The sequence below is a fragment of the Notamacropus eugenii genome, chromosome 4, assembly GCF_028372415.1.
Source record: "Notamacropus eugenii isolate mMacEug1 chromosome 4, mMacEug1.pri_v2, whole genome shotgun sequence".
NCBI classification, from domain to species: Eukaryota; Metazoa; Chordata; class Mammalia; order Diprotodontia; family Macropodidae; genus Notamacropus; species Notamacropus eugenii.
The window spans coordinates 112,549,520-112,562,028 of record NC_092875.1 but is presented as its reverse complement, the minus strand read 5'-3'; the positions used below and the strand labels follow the sequence as shown (position 1 = coordinate 112,562,028).

General features: G+C 33.2%; 1 protein-coding gene across 13 annotated transcripts in view; it reads right to left on the bottom strand.

Moving 5' to 3' along the window:
• The window catches only part of CYRIB (CYFIP related Rac1 interactor B), a 196,069-nt gene that overhangs the window by 43,615 nt on the left and 139,945 nt on the right, over positions 1 to 12,509 (bottom strand). For 7 of the 13 annotated variants that reach the window (XM_072603069.1, XM_072603072.1, XM_072603068.1 and 4 more), the window contains exon 3: positions 7,931 to 8,079. The exons of the other annotated variants lie outside the window; for them this stretch is intronic. The gene's annotated coding sequence lies outside the window, so the exon portion shown is untranslated. The remainder of the gene's footprint in view (positions 1 to 7,930; positions 8,080 to 12,509) is intronic. 13 annotated transcript variants of the gene reach the window in all.

Below are 12,509 nucleotides of genomic sequence, written 5' to 3'. Positions count from 1 at the left end.
ACAACAAGGGGATGAGTTCAAGTTATTATGTACTGAACAGATTCATCAGTTAATCTAACTTTTACCAAAATTTCTCATATTCCTGCCTTTCCATTACACACATACACACACACACACACACGGAGGGAAAGGGTCTTTCCTATCAAACTGTACATATACAAAAAACTGCAATTCTAATATCCTAGTTAAATTTCAATGACAATCTGACTAAATTCTCATGAAGCAAAGCCTGTAGAGAAAACCAAAGAAAACAAACTATAGTAGGCATTGTCTAAAAGTAGCTGGTTAGCAACCTATTACAATAATTTGTATTACAATAAATATGTCACTGACTTACAAAGCAATCTTATAATATCTGTGTAATCTGTGTCTTTCTGAACCTTCATATACATAATTTTTCAGATACTTTAAAGCCATGGCCTAGAATTGTAACAAATATAGGTTTTACGGAAAAAAGAAACAGCTGTATTATTTACTGTATATCAAAGCTTAATCAAGACAGAAAAATATACAGCAAAATCTAGATTAAAAAAAAAAATACCACAAGCCAATAATGAGCATTGGAATTCTTTCCCCCTTTTTGAAAAAAAGGAGCATACTGTCCTCAGTATATGAAGTGTAGATAATGATATCTAAGTGAAACCTAATTACATAGACATCATTTTGAAAGAATAAAGGCCAAACAGATACGAATTTATATGAATATTACTAACATAAAATGTCTCAATTTTAAGAGAAAAACATTACCCTCACAAATAGTCATTTTTTTCAAAGCCTGAAATTTCTTTACCAGTTCTAGTCAATGCAAGGATTTATAAAAAAATAATTTCATGACCATAACAAAAATATGCAGCTTCATGCTATAAAGAGATATTAAATTATCCAGATAAAATCTACCAGTTTTTGTCAAGGTTAATATCACTAAAAGGATTCCTAATACTGATGAGATTTTTAATACAGTATCTATAATTCAGATCATTTTAAATTTAGTCCAAAAAACTGGTATCCTTCCTTATGACTACTAATCTTTATTTTTCCTCACAGCGATAAGGAAAATAGGAGATAAGATTATATTAGAAGCCAAAAGTCACAAAATGGTAATTTTTTGTCCCTAATTTCCTTCAAGAAATCAACAAGCACTTCTTAAACATTTATAATGTGCTATGCAGTGGGGATACAAGGAAGTACTCAACTTACAAATGGGCTGTTTCCAAGGTTCTTTCTATGTGAATTGCTTGATACTTAGAACTAGTACTTTAGATGTGTTTCTTAGGTTCCCAGGCTAGCCAGCATATGACCTATTCAGTTGAATTAATAGTCCATGTTCTCTGCATCCTAGGGCATGGGGTAACTAGGTTCAAAATAGAAGACAATGACAAGGAAGAAGAGAGTTTTTATACCCCTTTCCGACATATGAAGATAACTACAAACAAATTTTTGGAAAAGGCAGAATTTGTCTTTAGTATCCTCTCATCTATCTTTTTATCCAACTATTCTACCCGTAGTACCTCTCTCACTCAGATGTTCAAAATCCTCAGCCTTATTAAGGCTTCCACTATGGTACCCAAAAAAGGCCTATGGTACCTCCCCAAAGTATTCCATGATCCAAAATTGCCTGTGTTCCTTCTTCCCTAATTAAAACTATCATCCTCTCAGTACAGTTAAGCTTAATGTTGAACATTCAATTTAGCAACTACAGTAGGTACTAAGGATTAAAAAAGGATAAAGACACAGTTCACACTCTTAAAGAGCTTGGAACCTAATAGGAGAATGAGTTACATAAACAAATAACACAAAGTAGACTATAAATTCAAATGAAAGATTCAAGTAAAGTTCTATGATAAAACTGAAGAGCAAATTACTTCTTTCTTAGGAGAAAGGAGATGTGAGAATAAGAAGGATAAGTGAAAGTTTTATTGGGGTCATGTCACCTTGGATCTTGAAGAGAGCAATTACCATGATATGAAATGAGGTGGGGAAAAATTTTTCTTCTCCAAGAAGGCATATAGCATGATGAAAAATACAGGTACAGAAAAGAGGAAGACAAGAACAGGGGAAATAAGTCATCATACAAGATGGGGCTGAAAAACACCAACAAAAGCTAGAAGAAACAAATCTGGTCAGACTTAATTCTCACTAATGAGTAAAATGACTCTTGATTGATCTTCCTATTTTTACTTCTGAGAGAGGAGGCATTAAAGTCCAATGAATTTCTACTTGGCAATTTATCAAAGTAACAAAAATAACCTTAAAAGTCAGCAACTGTGGGAGAAGTCAGGTTCCAGATGGAAAGAGTGCCATTTCCTTTAAGCTATTCCTACTTTTCATAACTTTTCCCTTTATCCACTTTTAAACTTCATTTCTCTAAAAATTCTAGGTTTTTTTCAAATGGCTTCTATGACAACAAGGTTGATGGCCTCCCCAAAGAAGGAACAGATAGGATGGGCAATCATTTTAATTTATGATATAAAAAAGGTTGTGCATAAATTGGAAACTCCTTGCATATAACAAAAGTAGTATTATGGTAGGATGAACACCAAAAGTACCAAGAGATGGAAACAGCATAAGGTAAAATGAAAATAGCACTGGTTTTAGAGTTTAAAAAGAAGTCACTTTATGTTGAAATGTTAGTTCTAATCTAATCCTCTAATTCTAAATAAGTCATAATCTCCTACATCTGTAAAATGGGAATTATACTTTCACCACCTACCCTCACAAGATTATTAAAACAACAGATATAAACTTTTGTAGTAAGGTAGCCAGGTTGTTTCCTTAAAAACATTAAGCTCTATTCTTGACTAACACAGGGAAAACAAGAGATAATTCGGTATGAATCAAAAAGAATATACAAAGAAAAAAATCCTTTCTTCATCTTTATTTTAACCATATGATTGCCAATATTCAAATTCAACCTATTAAAAACATATGTAACAATTATTTGCAAGAAACTCAAGCACTATAAAAATAAAAAATTTCATGTCCCCAAGGAAGTTTAAATGTAGAATTTTTCATGCACAAGTCTTCCTTTCTGCTACAAACGTAAAATAAATCACTACTTTCTACAAATCCCAACTCAAACTGGATAAGCATAAGTACCAGGCACCAAAATGCCTTTGCCATTTTTGACAGGGATAGCACAATCATCAGTAAGACACTAGCCAAAATGTGCCCCACCCCTCTTCAAACAATGTGCATCTTGATGTTTCAAACTCTCTTTTAATCAATTAAATCCTTTAGCTAGCTGATACACTAAACTGGAAGGTCAGATTCCCTGTCTGTTTCTATTTAGCCCATGTACTAATGATGACTTTTAACATTTTTAAAATACAACAAAACATTATTTTAAAACGTAACATCCATTTTTAGTTCCTTGGGCTACACAAAAACAGGCAGCCAGCCAGCCCTTTAGTTTACTGACCCCTAGATTACAGAATGAGTTATAATCACTTACAGAGACTACAACATAGGCTATTACAAACCTACTTGCCAAGTTCTTGGAAGTTTCCAATTCTTTTTTTATGTCCATTTTTAATTCTGCAGAGCTTGTAGTCAATGACAGACAACATAACAATTATACTACTTTTGGCAGGCAATGATATAAATTTTAATCATTTCTTTTTCAGCTGTTGAAATATGGTCCTAATGAAGTATAGCTACTTGTCAAGTGCTGCCAGTTTACAAACCTTCCCATAAAAATATAGAGCCTCTGGAAAACAAAATCTTAATGAGCACTCACTGTAGAACAAAAACTTAATGTACCTGTGATCTTCAAAGGTTCTCTGAAGTCTTACCTGATTTCCCCTCTCCCCCACCAATTCCTGGTGCCCTTCTCTTCTCTAACAACATTGTCCTTAACTACCTTGCATTTATTTGTATTTTTTCTCTTATGTATATGACTGTATACACTTATATATGTGCTTGTTGCCTCCTCTCCCTATCTCCACATTACAACATAAGATTCTTGATTAAGGATTGTTTCATTTTTTGTTAACTATATAACCAATAGGTGCTTTAAAAATGCTTGTGATCTATTCCCTCAACTGATGCAAATCACAACTTATTCATGACCTCATATAGTGCTCATCCATGTTCTCAGAGATGTTAAACTACCCTGTGTTGAATTATTTTCAGAGGCTCTTGTTCTTAGCCCCATCTTGTTTGTCAACATCCATTCCTCCATGAGAGCCAAAGGAAGAAGGGGAATGTGCAGGCTGAAACAAAAAAAGAAAAGATGAGGCAAAGGCCCAAGAAATTTGACTGTGCTGAACACAGAGGCTGAACACAAGCATAGAGGTAATACCAGATTCCTAATCACCACTGACAGAAACCTCCAGGAGACATCATCCTTGTGAAAGGGAGTACCAACTCTCCTATCTGATGAAGAATTCTCAGTTCTACCATCTGATAAAGGAATTTCACTATCATGTGATTTCTCCCTAACAAAGGACACTCTATCTTTTAATTCAATGTTTACCTGCCACCTGAAATCAATTCAATACAATTCTGTGTACTACAGACCCTCTTGTATTCTTAACTGATTAGGATTTTTTGGCACTTGTATAAGTCTATTCCATTTTTTTTTTTTTTGGTTGAAAAGAGAAGTAGCACCATTTAAAGAGTGCAGGCAGGATTTAAAGTCAGAGAATATGAGTTTGAATGCCAACTCTGCTACTTACAACTACCTTGTGACCTAATTTACTCCCTTAGTCTCACTTCTTCCTTTATAAAATGAGGGAGGTTGGATTAGCTGACCTCTGGGATCCCTTAGAGTTCTAAATCTATAACACTATATTCTACCTAAGTACTGAAGGCTCTTCTAGCCTTTTTATTTTCGTGGGTATAAATGGGACAATTAAATTGTCTGTTTTCCCTCATTCTCTCTCTATGACTAACCTGCCTCCTTTCTCTTTCTGATCATCTATTTCCTGAATTAAATCTCTCATGTCATTTCTTAGGCAGAGGTCCTCACTGGAAATAAACTGTTGACTCTGAGTCATGACCCAACTCAGATTCCTTAGAGACTATGGCATTCCAAAATTCATATTAGTTATTGATGATAAAAATTTTATCAAAATCAGCTATCTATGTAGATTCAGACCTCTGACTATTTAGAGACAAGGGCAAAATCAACATCAAATTTGAAAACTGTTTTTGAGAAGGCACTGTATTATTTATTCATAATGTCAACAACTTCACACTGACCTATTCAAAGAAGCCATATTTGTTACTTTCTTCTCTATTTCCTGTTACTATAATTTTTCACAGCTTCAGAAAAAGTTATGTGAAATTTCTACTTTTAAAATTCTTTGTCTAAAAAGAAAAAATTGTAACTAGCAAAATCAATATTCAATGTTTTAAGAATATATTCTAATATTAGACATTTTAACACGTTATTTAAAACGTATTTCCAAACTAGATTAAAAAAAACTCTTTAATAATTCTAACTTGGTTATATAAACTAAGTTGTCCTTTCTATAACTGACCTATAAACTAAACTCTTCAAAGGAAAAAGCTATTTTTTAACAAAAAAGTTTAAAATTCAGAAAACTTTGATTTTACTATATAAATGAAACAGATCAAATGGTGTCAATTTCCAGTTGGCCTGCATAAAAATATCAGCATGTATAAAAAAAATTTCAACTAGTCAAACTAAGTAAATGGTAAACAAACAAAAATGTATACCAAAAACTGATGATATAAGGAACTCAAGGATGGTTAACAAAACTCCAATAAAATTTAAAGCAAAACAAAAAGAATCTGATAAGTTGTCTAATTTTTTTCAAAGTGAAAAAGGAAAGGATCTGTAAAAGGCAACTACTTCCTGTACCAAATAATAATATTTCAATAACACTTCTAATTTCCACATAAAAGAATAAATTTCAGAAGCTAAATTTAAATCACAGAAGCAGCGAGGAAGTGCAGCACACAGGAGCACAAGATCTGGAGTCAGGAAGAAGCAAATTTAGACACAGCCTCAGATATTTACCAGCTTTTTGACACTGAGCACATCATTTAACCTCTGCCTGCCTCCATTTCCTCACATGTAAAATGCAGGTAACATAAGCACCTATTTCCCAGGATTGTTATGAGGATAAAATGAAATAATGTTTGTAAAGTGCTTTGAAAACCTTAAAGCACTTTTATAAATGCTACTATATTTTTATCCAATTGAAATAGAATAGTAAAAAAAATTTTTAGAGATCAGAGCTCACTGCAGATAAGATCATTTAAGTCGAACCTCATTATAAAGCGAGCAAACTGGGCAGAAAAATTAAACTGTCCAATAATATAGCATTTAATACATATTTCTGAAATAGCATAAATATTTGTAGGTAACAGAAAATAACGTACAGGGTTTGGAATTCAGACTGAATTGAATTCAAATCCTGTCTCAGACACTTACTAGCTATATGACCTTGAGCAAGTCACCTAACTAGTTTGCCTCACTTTCCTCAACTGATACGTGAGGATAACAATAGCATCTACTTATTACAGCTGTTGTGAGGATAAAATGAGATAATATTTGTAAAGCTCTTAGCACACTATCTTGTTGATAGTAGGCACTATAAAAAGCCAGCTATTATTATTCATAATATTTAAGATCAAAATAACCTCTTTATATTATATATCAGACTATATGAGGTAAATCAAAGCTAGAACCTTTTCTCCCCTCTAGTTATTCATGATTTGTTAATACTAAATGTGAGCAAATTTTTTCTTTTATTGGACCTGTAATAGCATTCAGATTTAGGGAGGTCCTGATGGGAAGCCTTTCACCAACATAGATTGCTACTGCTCTACAACCTGTAGTCTTAGAGGGTTGCCTACGTCACTGGAAGGTTAAATATCTTGCCCAGGGACATAAAATCAGGTTAATTGTGTCAGTGGCAGAACCTTAAAAACTGGTCTTTTTCACTCAGGCTGGTGCTGCCTCTCAAATAAAATGTAATCAAAATAAAATGTATCGAGAAAAAAAGATAAGAGCTGGATTTTATATCTTAAGTCACTTTCAGCTCTAAATGCTATGATTTTATGTAGCAAAATATTTTTATATAGTCAATAAAACACTGGAGGAAACCTTAATTCAAAAGGTTCTACAATCCTAAATGAACCTTCTATTTATGAATCCATTATAAACAATCCAGAACCATAATAAAAATAAAAATAAGAGAACAAATGAACATTTTTTATAAATCAGGTTACTCAAAAGTTATTCAACTAATGCTTAGGAAGATGCAAATGTGTGTGTGTGTCTGTACTATAGAAACTATAAAACAGAATAAACTGTCTATATCATCAATGTTTCTGAGTCACTAGGTTTACTGCACACAAAACATTCCCTTTAAATAATATGAGCCTCAAATTGTTAAGATTGAGTTCTAACTCTGGTAACCTGGAAGGAAAGAATTTCTCCAGATCTATTTAATACACATTAACCTCTCTTTTGGGAAGTAATGTTGGTATATAAAACAAACTGTACCAGTTTTATTTTGTGGCATTTAATTGAGTTTACTACCCTGTATCAACAGTGATTCTTTATGAGTAGTGTAAAAACAGAAGACTTTTCTCCTTAGAAAAACTTGTTAAAGAAAGGAAACAAAAATAAAGTTTAAATATGGGACTTATATTCTTAGCTACTTCTAATACTATGTGGCAATAAAATTTCACAAGTTGACTGGCTACCATTTTTATTGCTACCCTACAATAACAATGTCATCATAGGACACTTTAGTAACTTCTTTGTATACAAAATCAAAAGGGATCACAAAGACTAACAGTCAATCCTGTCACTGGCCAAGTTTAAACAATAGCAACAATTTTCAGAAAAACAAACTTTGTAAGTGTTCTTATGCACCATGGTGCCAGTCTATTATTATTACTATCTGAAATGAAGTAGCATGGATAAAACGTGAATGGAAAAGCATTTTACCTGCATATTCCAGAGTTCAATATTCTTTGTTTCTTGATAAAATCACTAACACCTAAAAGAGAACAGGAATCTGGACTCTCAGGACTGTGTTGGATGTTGAAGTCATCAGATCTTGCAGGGGAAACAACCCCGAATTCAGGTCTTAGCAGCTAAAAGGAGGAAATTATTTTCATGTGTTTTGAATTAATATACTAAAACAAAAATTTAACAAAACTTGCATTACAGATCCAACTCAGTCCATTCAATATTTACTAGAGACTGAAATGAAATCCACTGTTACTCAAGCTATAATGTAGATTTTATTTTATGACCTTTTATAAAGGGCTAAATTATTTGAAGTATCACTAATTGTAGTGTAAACACCATAATAGTACAACTAAAATTCCTTATTTTAAATAAAACCCACCCTTCTGAAATTTCAAGCTAACAAAATCAATAAAGAAGGCTCTATCTTACTGTACAAAATTTTAATCTTGGGAATTTTTAGTCTAGAATGCGACACAGGTCAGTAACTCAGTTCTACTGGCCCAGGGTAAAGGTAGAACATATGCTATTAAGAAAGACACATACTCTGACATGCAATTCCTGGTTTATTTTGCAATTGTAATTTTATTGTTGATTGTTTGATTTCAAGACATCCTCAGTTTTCTTCCTCAAGTACCAGAGTACACACACTTAGTTTTTTAAGTGAATGAAAAGTATTCTGTTTTGATCATTTTGGACTCTTTTTAAGTTAAGTGGAAACAGCTTAGGGTGATACAAAAGCAAGACTAGCAATCACTAAATCAAACTGAACAATTCAAAGTCACAATAACGCTAAGTGCAGAGTCTAAGGACTGGCATAAAGGAAATTCCTATCATCTGGAGAGAATATAAGGGAGACAAGTGAAGAGCTAAGAGTATGTGCCATCAATCAAAAAAAGAATTTATAAAGCACTTACTATTAAGTGTCAGATGCTGTGCTAAGTGCTGGGAAAATATAAAGACAAAAATGATAAAATCCTTGCTTTTAAGAAGCTTTAGAAGCAAGTACTACAAAAGTACCTCCAGACTTAAAAAAAAACAACTAATTAGCATCTCAATCTCTGAACTAAATATGTTCAAATCAAAGCCATTTATGCATTTTTCCTCTATGATCACAGAGCCTGAATGTTACAGACATGAAAATGCTATTTTCTTTAGAGAAATTTATGATCATTTTTGCTCAGAAGCATCTTTCTGCAGTAATTTTAGATGCAGTTAGCTAATATTACATTTCTCACACATGGAACCACAATGATATGCGATAATTTGTCCATATAATAAAAATAAGCTATAGGGAATATAATGTAAATGCAGCTGTGAATATTTTAATTCAAAGAGTTCCTTAAATGCTGTCAAAATAAAAGCTATTAAAACAAGGATTTTTCTATTACTAAATACATTTAAAATTGTTAAAAAGCATATAGCAAACCTAAGATGTACCCCAGAGTAAATATCTCAGCATCCACTATGGGAAAGGTACATCCTAAATGTTAGGAATGTACACATCAAAACTAAACAACTCTTGTCCTCAAGAAGCTTGCATTCCACTTATAATTTCTAAAAAGAAATCACTTTGTTTCAATAAATGTTAGTTTCACATTAAATACTTCAGGGCTCTAAATCAAATGCAGGACACACAAATAATCTCCCCTATAAAAGGCATGTATCAGAGAAAAATATTTCTTCTGTCTATTGAGATGACTGTTCAGGGATGCTCTGAAGGAAATTTATTCCTAGAGAAGGAGGAGAAAGAGAATGACAATAGGAGGAAGAGAAGAAGGAGACCACAAATACTGCTCCCTTATAATGGAATCAGAATAGAAATGGAAGATCCCACAGAAGTCAACTAACTATGCAAACCCATTCCTGCAGCAGATATCCTTTCCACAAAATTCCTAATAAGAAGTTACTCAGTCTGCTCAAAAGACCTACAGAGATAAGAGAACTCAAGACCTCAAAAGGCAGCCCAAATGGTTAGGAAGCTTTTCTTTACATCAAGTTAAGGTGTTCTGATCCCTAGCTTTTATCCATTAATCCTAATCCACCTAATCAAAATCTGAAAGCAGCTCTGCTATCATCTCCTCTGCTTATCAAGTCTTTTCATCTCTTGCCTCAGCATTCACAGTCACTCTTTAAACCAAGTGATTTCAACCAGTTCTAAATATACCTTACCATGGTATCATCTATCCTGGACGTTTTGTTGTTAATATTGTCGTTCTAACATTATTTAATCAAGCTACATTTGGTAAGTGAATTAATTAATTTGTCTTATTATTAAATAATGTGTATTTTATGAACATGGGTTATAATATTTCCTAGAGATTTTTTATTTTTTCTTATTTTAGGAGCTCTGAGGTGGGTAGCTTAATATAGTAAAAAGAATACCAGACACTGACAGAAGATGTGGGAGTCCTAGCTTCTTTCTAACAAGCTAGATGACATCAGAGAAAAATCACTTACTTTTGGACCTCAGTTCCTCCTTGTACTAGAAGGAAATTAGAGTACTTGAGGTAAAAATGAAAAAGAAATGAGACCTATGGAAGAAAAAATTGGAAAGGAAGGAAGGGAGGAGGGAAGGAAGGGAGAAAGGAAGAAAAGAAAGACAGAGAGATAAAGAAAGAACTGGAAAAAATAATTTAAGAAGTATAAAATCTTGCCCAAGCAATAAAGGAGGAAGGAAGGAAGGAAGGAAGGAAGGAAGGAAGGAAGGAAGGAAGGAAGGAAGGAAGGAAGGAAGGAAGGAAGGAAGGAAGGGAGGAAGGGAGGAAGGGAGGGAGAGGAAGGAAGGGAGAAAAAGTAAGAAAATTCATTTAAGAAGTACAAAATCTTGTCCAAGCAATAAAGACCTTGAAAATTAGGGTGGACCAAATAAAAACCAATGATTCCAAAGAAATATTAAAACAAAGTCAAAAGGCTGAAGAAAAAAAAACACAAGAAAACCTTAGGCATCTTATAGCAAAAACAAATGAATATGAAAATAAGACTACGGAGTGAAAAATTAAGAATCATTGCACTATCTGAATGTCTTGACCCCCAAAAAAGTAAGAAACCTTAGAAAACTGTCCAGATCTCTTAGAACCAGATGGCAAAGTGGAAATAGAAAGGAATCCACTGGTCTCCTCCCAAAAAAACCAAAATGAGAACTCCCAGGAATATCACAGCCAAAATCCAGAGCTTTCATCAAAGAAAAAATATAGCAAGCTAGCAAAAGGAAAGAATTCAAGTTTTAAGGAGCTATGGTAGGGATCATCCACAATTTAGCATCCACCATTATAAAAGAATGGAGAACTTGACATATAATGTTCAGAGAATTTGGGCTTACAGCCAAGGATAACATACCCATCAAAACTGAGTAATGAAATAGAAGACTTTAATGAAATAGAGGGGTTTCATAATCACCCCTTGAGGTAGGTACTACAAATATTATTACTTTACAGATAAGAAAATTGGGATTGTGAAAAGTTAACTGAATTGTTCACAGTCACACACTTAATAAATGTGTAATCCACATCTTCCTAATGTCAAGTCCAAAGCATAATATACTCATTAAACCATAAGCAAAAATAATTGATCAGGAATAAATAAGCAGAAGGCAAGATTTATTTATTATGAGCCCATGGTCTTCATCCATAAATGGCAGATTTTAGATATATGTTTATTTATCTATCACAGTAGTTCAATTTATTAGAACCAATGATAATTTAACTAAAGAAAAATATATGCTTACAGGTATAGCTTAAAATTAACTTGATATATACTGCATCCAAACTCATTAAGGAAAGCTAAGTATTAATGTTATTTTAAGTAAGAAGTAGCACCTCTTTTGTCCTGATCAACTCATCTCAAAGATCCCAAGGCAAAAGCACAGAGACTGTAAGCATTCTAATCATCTGCTATCTGTTGCTATACTACCTTTTAACCCCAACATTTTCAACCCTGTAGTTCCTGTGTCCAACTCCAAATCTGTATACTCTTTGCTCCGTAATTTCCATTTCATAATGAAACTAAATCTCTTCACTCTGGATCTCTTCCTCTCCATATTACTTCCATCTACTTGTACTCATGAGGCCTGATTTGCCCAAGATAACACTGCATCCATATCCCACATTCTCCAACACACAGGATGTTTCAAATTAGATAAAACTAAACTCATTATCTTCCAACCAACCTCCCAATTCACCGCCTTTCAAACTGCAGCAAATTTCTTTTGATAAAAATCTGATATGCAAGATATGTAGGAATTGATTCAAATATATAAGAACAATAGTTATTCTCCAATACATAAATGATCAAAGGAATAAAAAATGTTCCAAATGATTAAGCAAAATTCTGAGGTTCTACCTCGTACTGGTCAAATATGACAAAAATGGAAAATGGAGACTGCTGCAAGGGCTATGGGAATATCATAGTAACAGAATGTAGAACCACTCAGGAAAGAAATTTAAAACCATACCCCCAAAAGTCAATATGCTAGACATAAGACCCATCAAAGATGGAGGGAAGGGGCCCAAATGTATAAAATATTTATAGCAGCATTTCTGTTGTGACAAAAAAT